At 43.9% G+C, this 23,284-nt stretch overlaps 1 pseudogene; it reads right to left on the reverse strand.

Moving 5' to 3' along the window:
- Positions 1 to 4,704: 4,704 nt before the first annotated feature.
- LOC107546473 (keratin, type I cytoskeletal 18 pseudogene) lies at positions 4,705 to 22,764 on the reverse strand (annotated as a pseudogene).
- Positions 22,765 to 23,284: the final 520 nt, after the last annotated feature.

The raw sequence follows: 23,284 nt of genomic DNA on the forward strand, positions 1-23,284 counted from the left end.
TTCCATCAAAACACGTCTCTAGGGCCCTGTGTGGAACACTGCCCTCGTCTCAGGAGAAGGGAAGCTGCTTTGCATGTGAGGGACGAGGGATGGCCTGGAGGGAGGGAGCACCTGCCCTCAGAGGACATGCACTCCGCCTCTGTGCTTGATGCCAGGGGCAGGGCTCTATGCATGTATGTCCTGCAGGACAGCAGTGCTGGTGACAGGGATATTCTGCTGCTCAGCAGGGCACTGCTCCTAAATCACCTGTCCTGCTTCTCTCCTTTTTTCCACTTGGAGGATGTTTTTCCCTCTGAAGTGGCACTGGGAGGAAAAGGGATCTGGCAGAGGTGTTGAGAATAATGACACTAGTATGATGGTCCCTTATGTGCTGTCTGATGGCATAGATGCTACCAGGGGCCTGGGTGAGGCTGGGGTGGGGGTGGGGGGTGGGTAAGGGACAGAGCAGGCATCTTGTTCTCTTCAGGGGGATGAAAGTCTCATGTCACCTTACCTGTTGGATAAACACCAAACAAGATAACTTTGTTTCCTGGGCCCTGTGGCAGAGAAGGGGCTCTTGGGGAAGCACTTTCATTACATGTTCCTGGGCATCTCCTGTTTCCTTCCCAGGGGCCCTGTGAATGGAGGTGGACGGGAGGTAAGGGGGAAGGGAAGTCACAGTCACTGACCAGGTGTAGTATGTCAGGCACAAGGCTCTCTGCTTTTCCTGCATTTTTTCAGAACCAGAGAATAGGTGCTCCCTCTGGGCCGAGGAGAGCTGACTCGGATCCTCGGCATGACTCAGACCCTCTGCATGGGTCTGCTAAGACTATTTCTCTGATAAAAATGTTTTCTAATGGGGACTTCTCTTGGAGGAAAACCCTGGAACCTAGTTAGGACATAATTCCCCTTTTTCTTTTTGCTTGCTCTGTGCCTTCACTCATTACATTTGTCTTTTAAGACATTGGGACTGTAATTAATTTCACTTTTTCTTTGTCTTCAGGGATTTTACTTTAGTTCATTTGAAGAGGTAGAATTGCCAAAACCTTTTTTTTTCCTTTTTCATCTTTCCAAAGAAGGCTTACAAACTGGCAGAGCGATGTAAGTGCAGGAATCTGAAGAAATGTTGGTGTAGTCTATTCAGACGTGAATCTATTTTTCAGAAGAGTACAGGGCAACTTTAGGACTTCAGAGGAAACTAAAGTTATTTTATTATTTCACATAGGGAAACAAAATCCCAAGAAAGAGCAGAGAATGATGTAAGAGTAACATCCGACTGGGGTGGAAGTTTCTCTGGGTTCGAGGGCTTTTAATTGTCCTGAGTGCTCAGTGCTCTTTTGCCCACAAACCTGTTAGGAAGCTCACTTATTACTGCTGTGCCGGGAGGGGTGCCGGCGTCAGCCCGGTGGCATGCGTCTGACTTGCAGGGTTATCGCTGAGAGAAAACCTGCCACTGTGCCCTTTCAGTGACCATGAAGGGCTTCTTAGTTTATTTAATAATTCCTTCCCTCTGTTCTGTTTTGGTACAGCTGGGACCGACCTACTTTGTTCCTTTGCCACAGGGTTTTGCAGAGGTGCTAACAACAAGGTGAGGAGTTTCTGGCTGATGTTAAAACTCACCCCAGAAACTCAGCAAGGCCTCTCAGCCTCAAATTTCTAGGCCAGCTTCATAAATTTTATTTATGTATTCATTTATTTATATGATGTTTGGTGCGGAGGCACAGACAAAAAAAAAATAAAACATAAATTCATCAGCAAGACCCATATTGGAGCTAGATTAAAATGTGAACCTCTGCACTTCCTGCCACCTCCGGCCACAGAAATAACAGGATCATTACTGAACTCCACAAACAAAAGAAACTCTCTCTTCTCCCCAACAACAGGCTCAAAGGCCGACCTACTCGCACAGCTCAAAACACCATCACAGCATCCCAAAACCAACACAAAGGCAACTGTGCCAAACAGCCACATAAACAAAGGTGAAGTCAGCCTCCGGCAAGCCCTGGTGAGCTGCGAAATTTGGCTTCTGGCTGTTGGCCCTGTGGGAATTGCGTAATTCCCAGACAAGGGCCCTTGACCGAGAAGTTCAGTCTCATTTTAGACTTTTACTCCTAAGACCTGGAAGCAAAAATAGGTGAGAATCTCACTTCCACTGATGCAGTGAGGCTGTGGATTTTTAGTAGGTAATTGTGTTGTTTGTGTTGCTGGGATTGTGTGGGAGGAAATGCCATGTTTGTGAGATAAGAGAATGAATTTCACTCTTCCCTCCCAAAAAAGTAACTACGTTGCCCCCTTAAGTAACCCATGCCCCAGTTCTCTGAGGTGAAAAAATGTTAATATCCAGAGCAGGGAACCCAGCCTGCCTCTTTCTTCCAGTGGGACAGCGAGCTCGGATGTAAGAGCTGGGCTGATACGCTGGGGGTTCGCTCAAGAGGAACTGGAGAAGTCGTAGGAAGTTGAGGCTGGTGGCTGGGATCAGAAGATGGATCAGTGAAATGAGACCTTACAGATGTCCTCTCATTTCACATCCACATCAGCCCTATAAAGTATGAGTCTCATTTCACAGGAGAGAAAATTGGGTCTGAGAGAGTAAAGCTTGCTAGAAATCACAGAGCTGCCTAGCAGCGGCCCAGGCCTCCAGGACTCCAAAGCCTGTTCCACTCCGTAGGCCAAGAGCATTGCTTCGTCAAGGTCAAGGGATTTAGGAGAAAGCATCCAGTGCCTTCATTATCCATGGGAACTTGTGTGACCGAGCATCTGAACGCCTTTATCTCTAGAATCAAGATCTAAGTGTTCCCTAGTCTCCGTGTGTTCAATATAGTAGCCACTAGCCACATGTGGCTATTTACATTATATTCATTAAAATAACCAACTTAGTTCCTCTGTCACACTGTGGCAGAATTACCTCCCAAAATTCAGGTTTGTGTACCCAATGAGTTAGTAGGTAAAAAGGCTGACAAACCGGTGTTTAGGGATAGAGAAAGGTCCATTCTATTTGGCCCAGGCCGGAGGAGAGCAAGATCTCTCAAATCTGCCTCTCCCAAAATGCAAAATTAGGGAGTTTTTATGCGGCTACGGAGTAAGAAGAGGGGGAATTCCAGGGAACTGAGAGAAAAGTCTGTGTGTCTTTTTTTTTAATCCTTGCCCTAAGGTATGTTTTTATTGATTTTTAGAGAGGAAGAAGGAGGGAGGGGGAAGAGAGAGAGACATAGACATCATTGTGAGAGAGAAACATGGATCGGTTGCCTCCCATATGTGTCCTGACCCGGGAATGAACCCGAAACTTTTTGGTGTACGTGACGATGCTCCAATCAGCTGAACCACCTGGCCAGGGCAAGTCCGTGTTTCCTTAGTCATAGATGACACTATTTCATATCAGACTCCTGGGTGTCAGCAATTGGTCACAGCTACCTTGAAGACATTCTTTCCTTCTGCAAAACAAACTCATAAATTCGCCTTGCAACCCTGAAGTGATCTCCTCCTGCTTGACAGTGCATCGGCAACATAAAATTATATTGTGAGAACAAGGGGTGCTGGGCTGAAGAACTAGGACTTTGCAAAATAGCTCATAATTGTGCTACAGTGATGTTATCTTTAAAGCAAAAAGCAGAAACTAGACATCTTGTGACTACAGCCATTGTTTAAGCTATCACTGTTTTGTGCTTAGCTAGCTACATTTTTCTATTATCTCAAGCAAAGTGTACTTTTAAACATTTCTCCTGGAGCTTGCTTTAAAGTCAGTCCCTCAGAACATGACTAGCATACTTTCTTAATCTTTGACTATAAGTTACGGGACAACCAAGCAATCGAAACAGTTAAAGCCTATATTTATATCCTAATTAAGAATTAAATTTAGTTTTAGCTGCCAGAAATACTAGGGACATTAAAATCGCAAGGGGCTCAGATACAACAGTAGCCACACATCACTGCTCAGTAACCACGTGGCCAGTGGCTATCTTTCTGGACAGCAAAGCCTTCTAGAACATTTTCATCTTCACAGAGAGTTTTGGAGGACAGCACTGGAGATGGAACATCCTCATTGTTAAAGGAACCTCCCCTTTAGGCTGCACTTCGTCTTCTGGGCCTGGAGAGCCCAGGTAATCGTTTATCAGAGGAGACATGCTCACTCTGGGTTTAGATTGGGAGGAATTTTCCCTCAGATGTTTCTTTTGTTTATTTGTTTTAATTCTTACTCTAGGATATGTTTCCTTTCTTTTTTTAAAAAAAATATGTTTTTATTGATTTTTTTAGAGAGAGACGGGAAGGAAAGAGAGATAGAAACATGGATTGGCTGCCTCCTGCATGCCCCCCACTGGGGATTAAGCATGTTCCCTGACTCGGAATCGAACCAGCGACCTCTTGATGCATGGGATGACACTCAACCAACCGAGCCACACTGGCTGGGCGAGGATATGTTTCTATTGATTTTAGAGAGAGAGGAAGGGGAAGAGAGAGAGAGAAACATCAATGTGAGAAACATTGATCGGTTGGCTTCCATATGCACCCCAATGGAGATGCAGCCTGCAACCTAGGTATGTGCTCTCAGCAGTAATCGAACCTGCAACCTTTTTGGTGTATGGGACCATGTTCCAACCAACTGAATCACCCAGCCAGGGCTGTTTTTTGTTTGTTTGTTGTTCTTTGATGATTGTTTTTTATTCAATGATCTCTGAACTTTTCATTGGCCTCCTGCCTCCCCTAAGGGGTGCCCCACTTCTGCTGCCTTTAATGCCTCAGAACTCTGGTGTTGTTGACCTCAGACACCACTTTGCCATCCACAGTCCTGCAAATGGTTGTCATTTGGATGGACTGTAAAGAGTTTTCGTTGTCCAGGGGGTCACCAAAATCAAAATCCTTCCCTTTTTTCGGCAAGCAATGGTAGGTGGAGATCTCAACCTCCAGCTTGACCTTGATGTTCAGCAGGATCTCGTATTCCTGGCCCTGGTGCTAACCCTCTGCCTGGGGCTGGGCCAGCTCTGACTCCAGGTCTAGCAGGATCCCACTGAGCTGTTCCATCTACATGGAATAGCACATCTCCACCTTCCTCAGGTGGTTCTCCAAACTGGCCTTCAGATTTCTCATTGAGTCTAGGTCAGCCTCCAAGGACTGGACCATATGTCTCAGCTCTGTGAATGTCATCTCAGCAGCTCCTATCTCAGCAGTCTGTGAGGTGACCACTGTGGTGCTCTCCTCAATCTGCTAGGACCAGTATTTGTCTAACTCCTCTCAGTTCTTCTGAGCCAGTTCATCATACTGGGTCCAGATATCCATCATTATCTTGCTGAGGTCCTGAGATTTGGGAGCATCCAACTCCATGGTCAACTAAGAGATGGCAATCTGGCTTTGTGGACCATTTACTTCCTCCTGTGTCTCTTCTTCATGAAGAGCAGCTTCTCCTTGAGAGCCTTGATCTCTGTCTCCAGCTGCCGCTGAGTGATATTGGTGTCATCAGTGACCTTTCTGAGCCCATTGACATCACTCTCCAGACTGGCACATGACCAGCTCTGTCTCATGCTTGACTCTGAAGTCATTAGCAGCAAGATAGGCATTGTCAATCTGAGGAATGATGTGGGCACTGTCCACAGAACTTGCAAAAACCTGAGCCCTCAGGTCCCTGATGGTTTTGGAATAATGCCCTCTGTCTCTGACCTGGGTCCCTTCTTTAGGAGTTCTGGATTTTGCTCTCCAGTCTTCTGTTATCAGCCTACAGGGTTCTCACAATCTCCAGGTAGGAGGCCAGGCTGTCATCCAGGCATTGCATTGTCTCATTCTCCCTCTGGGTTCCCCCTATGCCCATCATACCCCCGTCATCCCTGAAGCCAGGCCCCCGGACTCCCAGCCACTGGAGGAAAGCAAGACGCCAAGACTCAGGTTCAAGCAGCAGTCCTGACCTCAGCATGTTTCTGACCCCTGTCTTTCTCTTTACTCGTTCTGCTCCTGGGAGGTGGACGTGCTTTACTGATTGGATAACCTGGGAAGAATAATTGGGAATGAGCTACCCACTGGGAACACAAGTTCTGCTGTTCCCTTGGGGTTTTCTGACCCTGTGGTGGGCAGGGCTTAGAGATCTCCTGAATATCTTTTATTTCCTTTAAGGCCACTCTTCCCACTTCTGCACCCTGCTCTAGGCTCCAGAAGGCTGGCCTAAATTGATCTACATCAATGACCTCCTTTGGCCTCTGTCAGACCCAACATATCATAACAACAGTGATCTATGGTAGGATGGAATAACTGCAAGCAGGGTTAGGGGCACAAGGAAGCCACGTGAGCAGGTAACATAGATCATTTCACCAGTGCCTCTAGGACACAGTAAATATGCTACATCAACAACCATTTTATAGGGTGTTTCCCTAGTAGGTAGCAAGCCTGAGTCTCAGAACTGAGAAGGGGAAAGAGGGATGTCTCTGCTTCTACCACTGCTGTTGACCCACTGAGGCAATTTTCCTTTCTGTCACTGTGTTTCTAGTCTTTTCTGGGTTTAGAGGTCTCCATTTCCAGGGGGAGGACATTTCCATCTGGTAACTCAGCAGGGTACCCATTAAGCTTTAAGATCTATCTGCTGACTGGCCCTTGTGCCTTCAAAGTGTATCAGGCAAGGGAAATAGGCTCCATCCTAGGGGAGTAATTGACCCCAATGATCAGGAGGAGATAGGGCTGCTGTCACACACTGGGGTGTCTCTTTGAACTCCCTTGCCCAATCTTAACAATAGAGGGACAAAGGCAGCACCTATGGACTGAAAAGGACATGGTGACCAGGGCTCAGATCATCTTATTGATGAAGGTTGGGTGACTCCACCAGGTAAGCCTCTTCAATCAACAGAGGTGCGAGCCAAGGGTGAGAGGAGGCTAAAAGGAGGAAAAGAGTGGAAAGATGGTGTGTATCAGTTACCTTGAAACCAGCTACAGCAACGGGGCTGTAATTCAGGTCATTAACCTTCCTCTTACCCAGAAAAGTTTACCCAGGAAAACAGGCCAGCCAGGATGCTGGAGAAGCTGTTCCTAGATTTTACTACTAAAGAAAATGGATCCAACCAACCTGAGGCTGAACCCTAGTGAGGTCTAGGGGGCACTGCCCAGATCCCCCTTTAGGACAGAAGAGATCATTCTACTACTTTATAGGAATGTTAATGGTGTGACTCAAGCCTCTCAGCTGAGGCTCTCTCTAGGAACTGCCTTCCTATAAAGAGAGCCACAGGTCACACTCCACTCCTCAGGGGCAGCTGCCATCCAATGTGTGGTCAATAGAAAAGACCAAATTTTCCTTGCATTGAGCGGGACATCTGGGAAGGTTCATGCCAGTCTTTGGAACAACTGGGATCTTTGTTGCAACGTCTTCGCCATTCAACACCCTCCTCTGTTCAATTCCACTGCTTTGACTTCCCCCACATGTGGGTCTGGAGCAGACTCCCCAACACACCACCTGTATGCTGATCTCTGTCTCAGAGGCTTTTTCCTGGGGCACCAACTTAAGACAGTGCCAGCTTCACCTTAGAGTACATTTCCCTGCCCACACTTTAGATAGAGTCTTGAGTTATCCTAATTTGAGTGTGTCCTCTGACTCCTGCTGGGACCCTCACTGATCAGGATGGGGACATGGGGTGGGCCTGCTTCAGGCCCCTCATCCCATGACTGGTGGGTGAGTCTGCCCAGTTTTAAGGTTAATATTAGTAAGACCTCTTTACTCACAGAGAGAACCCACATTCTCAAACTTACAGGAATCAGCTTGGTAAATATATTTTGGCTCCTACATTCATTCTGTGATTCAATTATTCAGAATATGAGCAGGGAAGCTACTCCTTGGCGGCTCCCTCAGAAACAACAACCCCATCGAGTGCAGCTTATACCAGATTTGGAAGGAACAGCTAAATGTTTGGCCTGTTTAAGGGTGCCTTTTAGACAGTGTTTGTGTGGGGGGCAGGGGTGGGGGGTGGAAGGCCTCTAACAAGCTCAGACGCTTCTAACTAGGACAGCTATTTTCACTCCTAGACAGGAGCCCTGATAAGAGAGACAGGTTGATTCAATCTCTTTTATTCTCTTAGTTATTTAAATCATTGGTGTAGTCAACCTAAAATCTCTCTTTAAAAAAAAAAAGTTTTCATGAATTAATAAATGAATTCATTCTCTTAGTTTAAAAAATAATTAAAGCATTGCAGATAAGGTTAACGTCCCTCTTGGCTGCCTGACCAATCTTCTCCCCCGAAGACAAACTATTACCCTCCAGACTTTCCCACATTGGCAGTATCTATTTAAACTAAAGTTCCGCATTTTCTTTGACCTGAAGATTCTACTTTTCAGAGGTCACACTTAATAAAACCTCTTGATTGTGCATGAGAAAGAATGCACAAAGATATTTATTGCAGCATTGTTTATAACAGCAATAAAGCTAAACAACTTAATAGGGGTCTAAACAAGTATGGTGTGTTTTTACACTGGTGGTGTATGCAGTAGTAAAAACAGGGAGTGGGTCGAAAGTGCTGACATGGGAAAAATCTCCAAGAGGTACTGAGTGGAAAGGGAGGTTGCAGAATGAGAAATGTCCTATGATTCTATTTTATCAGGGCTGTTTAGGAAAATTATCACCTAATACAAATGGCCTGGCTTAGGGAGAGAGGGGCAAGAGTAGGGAGAGTGATTCAACCTCTCCCCTGCTCTGCCTCCTATAACCATTTCTTCTTACTTTCCTTTATCATTTCTGCCTTCCTTTTCACTCTACATTCCTCCTTCTCTTAATCACTTCTTTTCATGGGTTAACATTAGAGCCAAATCTACATACCATGACCTGTTTTTGTTTACTCTCAAGAACAACCAGTGGAACTCAGTTGATTAGCAAAGAGGCCAAGTCAAACTGGTAGTTCAAGTGTCAAAATAAATGGATCCAGTGCCTGTGCCCCAGCTCACATGATCAAGTTGATGAAAAATTAATTGAGCAGCAATATGATCTGTTATATGGAAGCCTGCCTGCTTTGGCTACTTATAAAAGCCTCAAAGATAAACGAACAATTCAACAAAGGTACAAAATATATATATACAAAAGAAACTTCATGCCTGGTTTAAATAATAAAAGTCTAGTGTTTGCTTTAAAGGAAGTGCAAGTAGCATTTATTTTGTGTTACTAGAGCGTGTAGATGACTTGAATTGAAGAAATGAGGCGTTCTGGTCTAATGGCTCCCTTTTGTATTGGAGAAAATAGTGGAGAAGGAAGTGAGGTTGCAGAGCAGGACTCCTGGTTCAGCGGTTTTCTGATGACACATTTTATAGACAGTTGAGATGGATATTCATTCTCCTTTACTTTGGGAATGGTCCCATCCTTCTCTGGTCCAGTAGGATCCAGCTTTTACTCATAAGTCTATGTTTGGGGTGCATTTGTTATGGGATGAATGGAAATGGCTGACACAGTACTGAATGAGCTAATGGCAGGAAGGACCAGCTCTGGTCTTTGGAGCTCTGTGTCATGGTTTAAGGATGTCCCAGTGCTAGAGGGCCTGGGAATAAAATCATATAAGAAATGGTCACAGAAATTGGACATTTCTAGCTAGAAGACTAGGTTACCAGGTAAATATAGGACATCAGTTAAATTTGAATTTAAGATAAATAAAATGAATATTTTAAAAGTATAATTATGCCCCGGATATTACATGGGATAAACTCATGCTAAAAAAATTCATTACTTATTTGAAATTCAAATTTGATTGGGTCCTTGTATTTTTATTTGTTGAATTTTATCAAGCCTACCCAGGATACATGTTGAAATATTGACTGGCAATGTCTTATGAACTTGAATTGATTTAACTTTAAAATTATAAAGTATAACCAATACTTTGAACTCAAAGAGTGTTGGACGTTAAATCAATTCAAGGACACATTTTCTAATAACTGGTGTATCCTGCAGTAGAACAGGTTGTCTCTGAGCCAAAGATAATACTATGTCAGTATTTTTAATAGCAAAAAAACTAGGAGGAACATAAAAGGTCATGAACAAGGGACTGTTTAAAAAAATTAGGGGGCCCTGGCTGGGTAGCTAAGTTGGTTAGAGAGTCGTCCCAATAAATGAAGGTTGCAGGTTTGATCCCCAGTCAGGGCACATACAAGATTCAACCAATGAATGCATAAATAAGTGGAACAACAAACTGATGTTTCTCTCTCTCTCTCATCCTTCTTTTGTCTCTAAAATCAATAAATTAAAACAATTTTTAAAAATTAGGGACACATACGTGCGGTGGAATTTTCCACAGGTAGATCTCTTTTCTTCTGGCCCCTGAGGCTTCCAGTTACTATTATGATGGTGCTGTCACTGCTCTTACAACATGAGCAAAAGTGGTTCCCCAGCAGACTCCTCAGGGACACTCCTTATGCACTGTAGGATGGCTCTTTGTACATACATAGTGTCAAGATTTAAGTCGATCTTTAAGTAAAATAAGCAGAAGAGCAGCATGCTTGTAATGTCCCGTTTATGTAAATTTTAAAAACATAAACATAAATTCAGGAAAAAGCATAACTTTTTTTCTGGTTAAATACCTAAGAAATAGCTAAAAGTGTTTTTTTCAGGGAAGGGATCAGTTATTGAGGGTAAGTGAGGGAAACAGTGTTTATTTTAAACCTTTATGGATGGATTTTAAAAAATAACTGCACATTGAAACAGGCTGGACATTTACCTTTTAGTAACTGCAGCAGCAGTCCCAGCAACATGTTGGGATTTGTGCCAGAAGGAGGCTGTCTCACAGTCCTTTCAATTTAGAGATCATATATACTTTTAAAATATATATATAGATATATATATATATCTTTTTTTTAAAAAAATATATCTTTATTGATTTCAGAGAGAGGACAGGAGAGGGAGAGAGAGAGATAGAAACATCAATGATGAGAGAGTCATTGATCGAGCCCACAACCCGGGCATGTGCCCTGACCAGGAATCGAACCCCGATCGCCTGGATCCTAGGCCAACGCTCAACCGCTGAACCACACCTGGCTGGGCTATATATATCTTTACTGATTTCTTTATCGATTTCAGAGAGAGGAAGGGAGAGGGAGAGAGAGATACACACATCAATGATGAAAGAAGCATTGATCAGCTGCCTCCTGCATGCCCCCTGCTGGAGATCGAGCTCGAAACCCAGGCATGTGCCCTGACCAGGAATAGAACTGGAATCTCCTGGATCATAGGTTGATGCTCAACCGCCGAGCCACACAGGCTGGGCCATATATACTTTTTAAAAAAGCCCATCAGTTAGTTTGGGTAACACCATGGATGCCTTCGGGTATTCTTGGTCTCCCCTGACCACTTGAAAGCTCAGGTGAGAGGGCAGTGTTTCCTAAGGCCCCCAGGGCCAGTCGCACAAATGCTTGCCTATGTGTGTGTCCCTCACATGAGGGTAGATTGTTGAATGAATGAGCCAAGGGCTCTCAAATCCAGATGTAATTCTTAGCCTTAGGTTTAAGGCAGGCTCTGGCATTTAACATTCAGGAAAAGCAAAACTTTTTATTCCCTTCTTAATAATAGTTCAAACCATATTGCATCAGCAAAAAAAAAAAAAAAAAAAAGACTCTCAGCAATTTCACTTGGTTCAGCTAACACTGTTCCTCTGGACATCATTGTCTGTATTCTCCCTTGTTCAATTAGGAAAACAAATCAAAACTAGCCAAGTTTGTCTGCTTTCAGACTTCTAAATCTGCCTTACCTTTTTTTATATTGCATGATCTATTGTATATGACACTATATTAAATACTTTACATCTTTTTTCTTGACGATGGTACTTTACATCTTTATACACATTTACACTTTATAATACACCTATGAGATAATTCTGTTTATCCCATTTTGCAGATAAGAACCCTGAGACATACAGAGTGTAAGCCCTTTGCCTGGGCTGGCGCAGCTGTAGGTGCTGGAGCAGGCGTCTGAACCTAGGTATGGAGCCCAGGCAGGCCTGGCTCCTCACACTGCCTCTCCTTTGTTCTGGTCCTTGGGTGCCTGTAATCATAGGCCTGTCTCTAGCCTCTTACAACCTGTCCGACCACCCTTTCCCCAGCAGGCAAGTTACTCTTTCTGGGTTTCCCTGGGCACACATAATACCCTCCGGGATGGCCCCTGAAAGCAGTACGGGGTTCGGAGCGTAGGCCCTGGGCAGGCAGAGTGGCCCTTGCTTACCTCTGCTGTCATTCTCCCGTGGGAAATTGCTTGATAAGAGTCATCAGTTCTCTCTCTAGCTGGTATCCCTGAGGGCCAGCTGGAGACACCCTGATATTGTCACCCCCACAGACACGCTACCCAGCGTGAACTCATCTGTGTGCCTCTGTTACCTCTCCTCTTTCCTGAAGGGGCCATGGCTGAGGTCGCAGGAAGGCAGAGTGGCTGGGGCTCCTACAGGCAGGAGAGGACCCATGGGCACATGTTTAACTTTTCTGCAAGTCAGTTACTTCACATGTAGGACGAGAATAATAATACTAACGTTTCGGGGTGGCTGTGTGCCTCAACTAGCTCATGGGGGTAAAGCTCAACCGAGCACGGGAGGTGCTACTGGTAAGTGACACGAAAAGGCAGCATGAGAGCCACGTCCCAGGGTGTGCGCTGGGCCTCTGCCGCGGCCGAGAGCGGCCTTACCTGCTGATGAAGCGTCCTTTTAGCAATAACCCCCTCATTCAAAGGCACCTTTTAACTTATTGGTTATGTCTTGGTATCTTTAAATGAGGAAGTTTAGACCCCACTCCTGACGTTTCCTTCTTTGAGGATGAAACCTAATAGTTTTGACATCTTGGCCCTCACTCATTCCTTCCCACAAGGGAAAGTCAGGAGGGTATGAAATTACCTCTTTGGTGAGTTTCTACGTGCCTTCTTTTTTTCTCTTGGGGCTTGTCAGCTACATTGAGCACATGGTCTTTTCTGTTCCCCCAGAGGCAGCTTCCCATATTCCCTGGTTTAGAATCTGGGCAGGGAAGACAGGTGCTATATCACAATTTATGTTGAAGTTTTATACTGTGGGATTTTTCTGAGTAATACATATCAGAAGATCTATTAGAATTCAGTTTCTCCTTTGCTCTCAGACCATGCTTTGGCTTTGCCAAAAATTTCAAATGCTAATTAAACACATGCATTGCATATATTCAGTATTTTAGTAGGCAGCAGCGACCATATTAACATGAACATTTGAGATCTGCTATTTGAGATATTTTTGAATAATTTAATACTAGAACATTATAGGCATTCATGCTGATTTTTAAATATGCGATGGTGTAAAAGATTTTTTATTTATTTGGGGGACAATTTTTTTTTTTTTTCTTTAGGCCATATACTCAATTTTGAAATGGAACTAACACAATATTCATTTTAGTGTGATTGAACTTTTGGCTTGCTGATGAAATGAAGGAGTCCGTTCTCTCAAAAGCACTTTGCAGTTTGCTTTTTAAATGAAGTAAAATAAACATACAGAAAAATACATTATAATGTAACCAGTACCCAGATGAGGAGAAGGACCATTACTAGCACTCCAGAGCTCCCCAGCAGGTGCTCCCAATCACAGCGCCCACCTAATTAACCATGACCTTGACCTCTCACATACTTTAGTTTTGCTGGTTTTTGAATTTCCTATAAATGCAATCATACAGCATGCACTATAGTTCCTTGATTCTGCAAATAATGCTATGATGGTTTCTAAACCAATTCTTGGAAAGAAAAGAAAGTAGGCGGGGAAAGAAGGCAGGGTGGGGAGGAGAGCCAGAAGGAGGGTGTGTTTGTGGGTGCCATTTGTCTGTAGCTACTCTGAAAGTAATGCAGGCATGAAAAATTCTGGGAGAATATAAACAAGCTATATTAGTCAGCCCGTGACTACCTTAGACCTTGCCTACATGAGAAAGTGAAGTAGATCTTGTTGGACTGACTGGCTTTGGCTGTGCAGTGGGGATGTGGACACATGGTTCTGATGCCCGTGAACCTTAAGAGGACCTTGGGGGGTGGCCTGGCTGGATTTTCTAGCACTGCTTCTGCGTCTCCTTTGCTTTAAAGTTATAGTCTTATACCACAGCTGTCGGCCCAGTGTCTAAAAGAAATCTCTGTTGGGACACGTTTTCTTCTCGGTTCTCGTTGCAGTCATAGGTAATAAATGGATGAGAAGATGATGGTATCTTAGCTCCTTTACAGATTGTACATCTCCTCTGGAACATGAGAGCATCTGAAAGATGAGAGCCACTGTGTTTGTCATGCCATATTCACTCCACAGAGGCAGCCAAGTTTGTTCTTCAGGGCCTCCCCAAATCCTCCAGCCTCTGTTTCCGAGGACACACGCTGAACATCCTCCATCAGAGTCTGGGGCCTTCATGTTGTTCACTGTTCAGAGTGGAGGGGGGGAGTTAGATCATTTCCTGAAGCTAATGAGTAAGAAATCTAGAATTTGAGTCCAGCTATCTGATTTCCAATCCAGTGATTGTTCACTATACTTCACTGCATGGGTAAAACTGCGTGATCATAACCCACCTCTTTAATTTTTGAATGAGGAAATGGAGGTTATGTAACCTTCCCAAGGCCCAAGGCCCTTTCAGCTTCACCACCCTGTCTCCTGTCTCCCTCATCTCTTCACCAACCCCAACCCAACTTTTCTCTGAGCTCCTACCAACATCTCAGAAAAAGTGTGCATTTCAGTTATTTGACTTCACTATTCTGGACTAATAATAACTAAAGGTGGGACTTGTAGGCCGGGGGGGTAGGGGGGGAGAGTGGTGCCTTGGTATTATGGTGGGAAAGCCACTTTGGCACAAGAGAAACCCTGATGTCCCTAAAAATCATACCTTGCGCATTCTCTTCTCCATTTCTGCATAGATCCTGTGTTATACTATTTTTTAAAAAATTATTCATTGAGCACCTACTATGTGCCAGGCAGTATTCTAGGGTTTAGGACACATTTGTCAACAAAACAGATAAAAGCCCCTGATTTTGTGAGGCTTATATTCTAGCAGGGAGTGATAGAGAATAAACAGGAGATATTATAAATGATAAATGGGTATGTTAAATAGACTATTAGACAATGACAGAGGGTACAGAAAACAACAGAGTAGGGTATGAAGGATGAGGAATGCTGGGGGCAGACCACTGCAGGGATAGCAGAGTGTTCAGCGTGGACTCACTGAGAAGGTGGCACGTGAATAAAGACTTGCAGGCAGTAAAGGAATAAGAAATTCAGGTGTTTTGAAGACGAGGAGTCCACAAGGAGGGGTGAGCCAAGGCAAAGGCCTTAATGTGGAAACATGCCTGGAATTTTGAAGTAAAGTCCAAGATCCGTGAAGGAGGAGAGCAATAAAAGAGGAGGTCAGGGAAGTCACCAGGAGTCAATGTAGTTATTTGCCAGGCATTGCTAGGACTCGAGCTTTCCCTCTGATTGAAATGGGAAGGTACTGCAGGACTTTAACCGGAGGAGAGACACGATATGGCTGATGTTTAACCAATCATTTTGGCCTCACTATTGAGAACAGGCAGCAGGGGGCAGGAGACAGAGAGGGAGACCAGGCAGGAGACCATTTCAATAACCAAGGCAAGGGTTGGTGATAGCTTGGACCAGGGGTGAGAAATGGCCATAGCCTGGATACATACAGGATTTCCTGAAAGAGAAGACAGGAGTGACGTCATGTTTTTGGTGTAAGCAACTTGAATATTGGAGCTGCCATCAACTGAGATGGGAAGGACTGCAGGAGCAGTAGAAGGGGCGGTGGACTTTGGAGCCTGTGCTGGTGCCCATTAGAAAGCTCAAGTAGAGATATTGAGCCTGGAGTTTGGGAGCACGTTCTGGGTGGAGATATTTTGTGGGAATTGCTTCCCATGTATGGATGGTATTTAGAGCTATGAGGCTCCAACCTTTACAAACTAGTGGGGATAGATAGAGAAGAATTCAAAGTCTCAGCCTGGAGCACTCAACTTTCAGAGGTAAAAAAGAAGAGAATTGGAACCAAGAGAGGAGACATAGAGGAGTGTCAGGGAGGTATTGAGGGAAAAGTGTGGTGGTTTGGAAACCAAGGGAAGAAAGTATATGAAGGAGAAGAAAACCAGAGTCAAATACTATTGATGGGTGGAGTCATATGGAAATGGTCCAAGGTGACCTTGATGGGAATAGTTTTGATGGAGTGGTGGGGGTGAAAACCTTATTGGGATGCGTTTGAGAGAGGGCATGAAGAGACACAGGTGAAATAGTGAGTATAAACACCTCTTTCAAGTTTTTTTTTTTTTTTTTTTGTCAAGGAGAGAAAAAAATAGGCTGGTGGAAGATGTATGGCCAAAAGAAGTATTTTTTAAGATGGGAGAAATAACCATGTATTAATGTGCTATTGGAATGATTGGTGTCAGGGACAGAGGACTGCTGGGAACACTGGTGGGAGGGGACAGAATGCAGTGTCAGAGCAGAGAAACTGGCCTTGGGGTGGGGCATGGATGGTCCATGTGTGACAGCCGAGGGAAGGCAGACGGCCTGTGCACAGAGTCCGGTGGCTGGAAGATGAGAGGGCAGGGGCTCTATAGGGGCTCTCTTTGAATTGCTTTGTTGTCTCAGAGAAGTAAGAAGGTCGTCAACTGAAAATGAAGATGTAGGAGAAGATGTTGGAGGTTGAGGAGAGAGGGGAAGGTGCAAGACAGACACCTGGGAAAGTCGGAATGTGAGCGGACTGGCGCGGTGCAGTCCCATTTATTGCCACGCAGCCTTAAGGGCCTGCTTGAGGTTCATGGTCATGGATTTAAAATGAAACGTCAGCATGATTGTTTTTCTCCAGGGATCTTCAGCTGCATAGATGATGTACATAAAAGGTAGAAAATTAAATCTTCTCCTTCACAAACTTGAAAAATTCAACAGTTTGAATGTTTTCAGAATGTTCTGCTTTCCTCTGGTGGCACAGATCTGTCAGTATTCTGTGTTCACAGTTTGGGTGTTTTGTTAGCAAGTTGCTGGAACCAATACTGGTCAACTCCAGGCATCAGTAGTAAAGAGGGCACTGATGGGATCTACTGCGAGGATGTGGAAGAAGAGCTTTCAGTATCAAAGGAAAGGCAGGCAGGGCAGACCCAGGAGGGAGGAGCTCTAGGAATGTAGGAGGCGTGGAAACCTCTCCCCAGTCCTGCCCTAGAGGTGAGTGAGCTCCACTGCTCTTGGGTGCCATCTCCTTCTGCTCACAGCTTAAATTTCCCTGAGGTGTGACTAGGCCAAAGGAGAGCGGGCCCCTTGATGAAGCTCCTTCAGGTCTGTATCCAGTGGGAGCAACTTCCCAAAGTAAATCAGTAACTTTTGCCAGCAGAAAGGAAATGGGGTTAGGCAGCAAGGACAGCAGATGTCCACTCCACCGCTGCATCCTGGAGTCATCTAAATGGCCAGTAGCAGGCTGGACCTCATAGGCTTTTAGCATATTCATTCCATATGAGTGTTTCTGTCAACTAGCAACATACTTTATTTTAAAAATCATCTTCATACCAACACTTTAGAAAGGGTTATGTTTTAAAATAGCTTCATATTCATTAGCTCCTTCTTCTCTTAAAAACGTGATGAGGTGGATAGGACTAGAAATAATATTCCATCTTGTGAGGTGAAAACTGGAGGTTTGGATATTTAAGCCACTTGTCCCAGGTCACCCTGATATATTAAAAACTTAAAGCTCCAAATGAGTTTGACTTTCATCCATCAATTCTCCCTTTCCTTTTTATGAAGTGATTTCCTTAAGCTATCATATCTCCTTGCCCCCAGTCACAAAAGTTCAACATATATTAGGAAACACAAGACAGAAAAAAAAAAAAGTGCGCCGGGCAGGTAAGAGTCAAGTCTTGGCTTTACCACCTACAAGTTGGATGGTCACAACCACCACCTCTCTTACCTGAGCCGTGCTGGCTGGTTCCGTCTCAGGGCTGGTAAAAGAATAAAGTGTAGTGATAGATATTATAGGGGGGTTATAAAGCAAAGTGTCATACATTTGTAAAGTGTTATAATTTTACTTATTCGTGCTCTAAATTCTCCTTATAAGTATAGGCACGTAGTGACATTATCATTGACTAATACAGCACGTATCCTTCAGCGTGTGAACCCTAGCAGTGCAAGGTAGATTCCCCATGTTTTTTCAGTGCAGATGGAATCAGTGGATTCAGTCCTTTGGCCAGAATAGAATTTTCTCCAATTTGTTGTCCTTGCTACCTGTTGAGCATGCAGTAGTGAAGGTGTTCGATTTCTAAAGAATAATTAAGTCAAGGACATTGGATGAAATGCAGATTTCACATTAAAATCAGATCTTTTATTTTTTAAAGATTGAGTAGAACAGCACCTCAAAAAAAGAATTCCCACTGGCCAAATTTAGGCTCCTGGGGAAAAAAGTTAAATGTAAGATTATTCTTGGTACAGAAACATTTTCTCTTGGCTGTGAATTGGATACATTTAAAAATCATTTTAGGCTCTTGCCTTCAGAATTTTGTGTGATCAGGGGATCATCAAACAAATGTCAACAGGCTCATTGGATTCAGGAACACTGCCTCCCTCATTCTAATGAGCAATTTCATGCAGTAATGTCACGTGAGATGGTTCTTCTGGTTGCAGGTACACTTGCAGTGATTGGTCAGGAAAGACTGATGATAATCCTCGTGTGCTGGCTTTTCCACTCAGGTTTGGCTGGCTCCAGTTCCTGGGCAGGCAGGACACTTGTCACGCTTATTTAAAATTATGAGCCTTATATACACAGGCATAGGCACTTAAGTACTATGTAGCAGATCTAGCCATTTGAAAAGACATATCAATTTATACTCTTTGTTGCAGATCTTACACATATAATTATAATAATAGATGGCATTTAATGAACTTGTATTATGCACCAGGTACAAGTCTGATAACTTTACATATTATTTTAACCTCATGCTGTGAACACAGAAATTATTGAGGGAGAAAAAATCACTCACCTGCCCATGAAATAGTCCAGCTATTTGGCACACCTAAGCTTCACTGTCACTGACTGGGAAAGAAAAAAAGAACATTGCTCATCTTTCCTCAAAATATAGAGATTTTTGATTTCTTGCTGCTTTACCAAAGAAAGACCTTAAAATTAAACAGAGGGATTGTTCTTTCTCATCCAATTTTATTGCCTTATCATCTTCCAGGTGAATGAAGAGAGTGACGACTCACACTAGACGCCAGTAAGCCTCAGGCCCTGCGTGTCCTTACAAACTCAAAGAAAAGTGGTCCCGCAGGACAGCCACTCTCTTCCCCAACTCACCGCACTCCTGCCAGCCAGGGCTGGTGGCATATGCCCATCTGGGCAGGCTGCCCTTTGTTCAGGACTCTTTCCTTGAGCCACTTGCAAAGCCTGGTCACATTATCAGCCTTGGAGGACCACTCTGGGGGGGGGGGGCATAAAGCCATTGGGCTGCTTTCCCTGCTGTGGGAAACAACAGCTTCAGTCATGAACCATGACTGTTGACGGGAGAGTGGCTGGTTGTAATAATACCTGTCCTACCTCCCAGGGGTGTCATCAGTAGGAGATGACATAATGAATGCAAAAGCCCTTTGAAAAGTATAAAAACATAAGTCATAATAATTAAAGAACAAAGAGCATTATGATTCCTATTATGTCAGAGCTTTTCACCCCAGAACAGTCAGAGCTGTCAGTCAGAGCAAGGACAAGCCAAGTTCTCTCTGTAGACAGCAGGGTTTTCACCCAAGCTTTTGTCTAAAACTAGCTGCTCTCTTAGCCAGGGAAAAAGAAGAATTAAGAAGAGCAGTGAGCTCATATTGGGGTTGGATACTCCCTCAAATTTTCCCTCTTACACACACATACAGACTCATACCTACATGTACACGAGGAGTACATATAAGAAATATATGAACATCTGTAAATGCTGAGAGAGGGAAAACGGTAATCCAGATGTAGCTGGAACATCTCTGCTCTTAGGGGTCTAGGTCAGATTGCCTCGATCTCCAGCACGCAGCAGGGCTACCACTAAACACCCGAGATTTCTGCAGGCTCCCCAGGTTTCTGTGGTTCTGCAAGCTCCTGTGGTGTCTGTCCTCGGGTTCCGTATGTTTGCTGCATCACCTAAGCAGCACAGAGACTCGGGCCCTCTCCGATCTCAGCTGTCAACACTGTCCGTGCGTACCGTTAGACTGCGCTGGGATGGGGAGAGTAAGTGGGTGCAGGTGGGACCCGTGTACATGGCCACGGTGAAGGCAGCTTTAATCAGTTCAGGAGGTTTTATCTGTAGGGGCCACCCCTTTCCAGGGGAGACTGAGACCCTATTTCCACAGGCCTGCTCCTCTCCCTCCTTACTTCTGTCTGCCTCCCTACACTCCACATTCCTAACCCCGTAGGGAGCCAGGTAACACATTCCTTTCCTTGTCTCAAGTAGAGTAACTCCTGCCTCCTCCCTGCTGACCCCCCATCCTGCACCCCAGGCCCTGGTGGTGGGTGGGGCTCCTCTTCTTCTACACGGGGCTCTTTCGAGCCGTGGAGTCTTCAAAGTGAATTTAGAGACTAACTTGTCTTCACTTCCTTCCAATAGTGTGAAATATTTACACATTACCTAAATCCTGGGTCCCATCAGGGTGAACACTGATTACAGAATTATGTCCAACACATTTTAACTGTAACATGAAATCTTTCAGCTAGATCCAATTGTCTCGGAGATCTAGCTAAGCTTAAACATTCTATGTTTCTCTGTTATTTTATTGAGAGAAAACAGGAGAAAAAGATTTATTTCTGTCAGTAAGGAAAAGAAAAAAGAAAAGATGACCTGTCTAAAAAAACCATAAGGTGAACACTCACTATGCCTGTCCCTTCTCAATTGAGCCAAGGAGTCCCTTAGGACATTCTTTAAAAGTCATACTATCCAGGGAAAGAGGGACACCTTTTTTCACTTCCAATCAGCCAGCCCATTACTCCTTTCCTCCCTTTGTACATTTGCAGAGTAACTTAAAAGGCATGAGTCATGTTTTGAAAATCAAATTGCACACACAGAGGATATAAAATGAACCACAAAGAGAGTAGGAATTAGAGACACAATGTGGACCTTTGTGAAACATGACAACATCCCTGGGGACCAGGGTTTCTGAGTGTTGCTGAATGAAGGAGGGTAATGACAGGTCTCAGGGTCTGCCAGAGAGTGTGTCATAACATGGAGATTTCGGGCAAAGTGCGGAGTGCCTTTAATCAGGCTAGAGGAGTGTGCTAATGTGCCCTGTTTGTCAGTTGTTTATGTGGTGTGTGGGCTGCAATCAGAACGGTACCGTTGTTCGTTATGAAAATTTATAGAGTGTTTATCTAATGTTTTTCTTCTCCAGGGAGATCTTTGTAAAATGTTAATTACAGTATAGAGATTCTAGCTTTACCTTGCCTGAAATATTAACTCTGCAACATCACTTTTACTTGAGGTCACCTCTGTTAACTGGGAACTTGAATTTCAGTGACTTTGCATGGTACCCAAACGTCTGTGCCTCCAAAGCGATCCCTTCAGGCCCCACCACTTGTTTAGGGGGAGGCATCATTCTAGGCTGCGGCTTCTGGCTGCTGGACAGCACCCTGGGAGGCTCCCAACCACACACAAGTGGAGGAATTTCTACTTGTTAAGCCTTGCAGTTTGCCAAGGTAGTTATTACCTTCTTTCTGCAGTAATAGATGTTTGTTCAATCATGGAGTGTTATGATTTAGTCTTTGATCTCATCTCCCAGATTTCATTGTAAAACTTTTGTATGATCTCTTATATTCCTGGATTACAAAACAGCATCATCAGGCAATTCTTATTGTCATGGATAATTGCCATGGGGAGGGGAAATAGGATCGAGGGCTAGAATTAAAGAATGAAAGTCAACAATTATGGGGAACATTATGCTTTAGAAGAAGGCATTGCAATGTGATAGCATGATTCCAACCCCAGATTCATAGTGACTTAATGAAATAAGCAGCATGCATTGGCTCTGAACATATGTTGACAAAGGCAGATTGAATGTCAGATATTTCTATTGTAAAGTAGTGATTTTTGTGTCCAAAATGTCATTATCTTTAAAAGATATATAGTCCTTTGAGGTCTGAAAATACCCATAGCTTCCTTTTAGTGCTTCTTGAGCTTAGCACTTATTGTTTTATCTTGGAAGACACTTGCTATTTCCACGGACAGGCATTGTAATAGGATTTCCATTCCGGCAGTAAGCAGTCCCCAGACTGTTTGTTAGAAAGGCTGGGGAGGAGTGAGAAGACTTCTTTTTCTGGCTGTCACAGACGATGATTGGGTTTACAAAGGACTTCAGGTATAATGACAGGGAGAATTCATAATCCGATGCTTTCAAGTCAATTTTACATTCTGCTTTTAATTAGAACTAGCCCTACCCTTCTCTCTTTTTCATTTGCCAAGTAACATACCTTTTCGTAATTTCTGGGGGAGAAAACTCTGCCAAAACTGGATGAAAAACTGTTGATTTGGAATCAGATCATAAAATAGAACTAAAAAAAAAGAGTTGAATCGGCTGCCTCAGCCTGAAACAGCTCCCCAGGACGGGTCCCAAGGCACAGTTGATGGCAGGGAAAGGCAAAGCAAACACAAAATTGTGTTAATCCAGCGACAAACGCAATCCTAGCTGTGAATATCTGCCAAAGCGGGGGTTCTTCCAGGTTTCCCTTAACCCACCTAATATTTTACCCCACTAACACAATTTGAGATTTAGGGGCCTTTTCCACACAGCACTGGGAATCCCTCTTTGGTTTGGTTTTTAACATGATCACCTTATCATATAATCGACTGCTTCCTTTCAGCCCTCGTGCTTGGTCCCCAGCCTCGCCGTCGTGGGTCTTGGCTTTCATGCATTGCAGGGTAGGTTGTGTTTTTAAGCTTACCTGTACTTCTTGCGTGTCTTTGAATGCAGACCTAGGAAATTGTTACTGAATGAACGACGTGCTCCAGCAGCTCCAGTTTAGTATTTTCCTGTCAACCAGTCTTGAATTTTTCTCTCACTCCAGTCTTCATTTACCCCAACACAAAAATTCAAGGTTTCAGAGGCCACGTTTTCCTATGAAATTCTCCGTACTTTTTAACTTAAAAACTTCATCTTTCATTAAAGAATCGATCCAGATTTGAAGAAGGGGATTAGAAAGTTCAGATGTTATTCCAAATGTTCTTAAAAAAATTTTAAAAAGAACTATCAGAAACAAAGGTAATCTAGAACCAAATAGGAGACAAAATGCTTCCAATTTGAATGCATAAAATTCACTCGATTTTTTTCCCTTTGATATTAGCTTTTCTAGAATTTTGAGTGCCTCGTCATTGAAAAGCTTTGCTCATGTCCTATTGTGGTAACATATATAGATATTGTGGGAGCTCATT

The sequence above is a fragment of the Miniopterus natalensis genome, chromosome 3 (assembly GCF_054644295.1).
Source record: "Miniopterus natalensis isolate mMinNat1 chromosome 3, mMinNat1.hap1, whole genome shotgun sequence".
NCBI lineage: Eukaryota > Metazoa > Chordata > Mammalia > Chiroptera > Miniopteridae > Miniopterus > Miniopterus natalensis.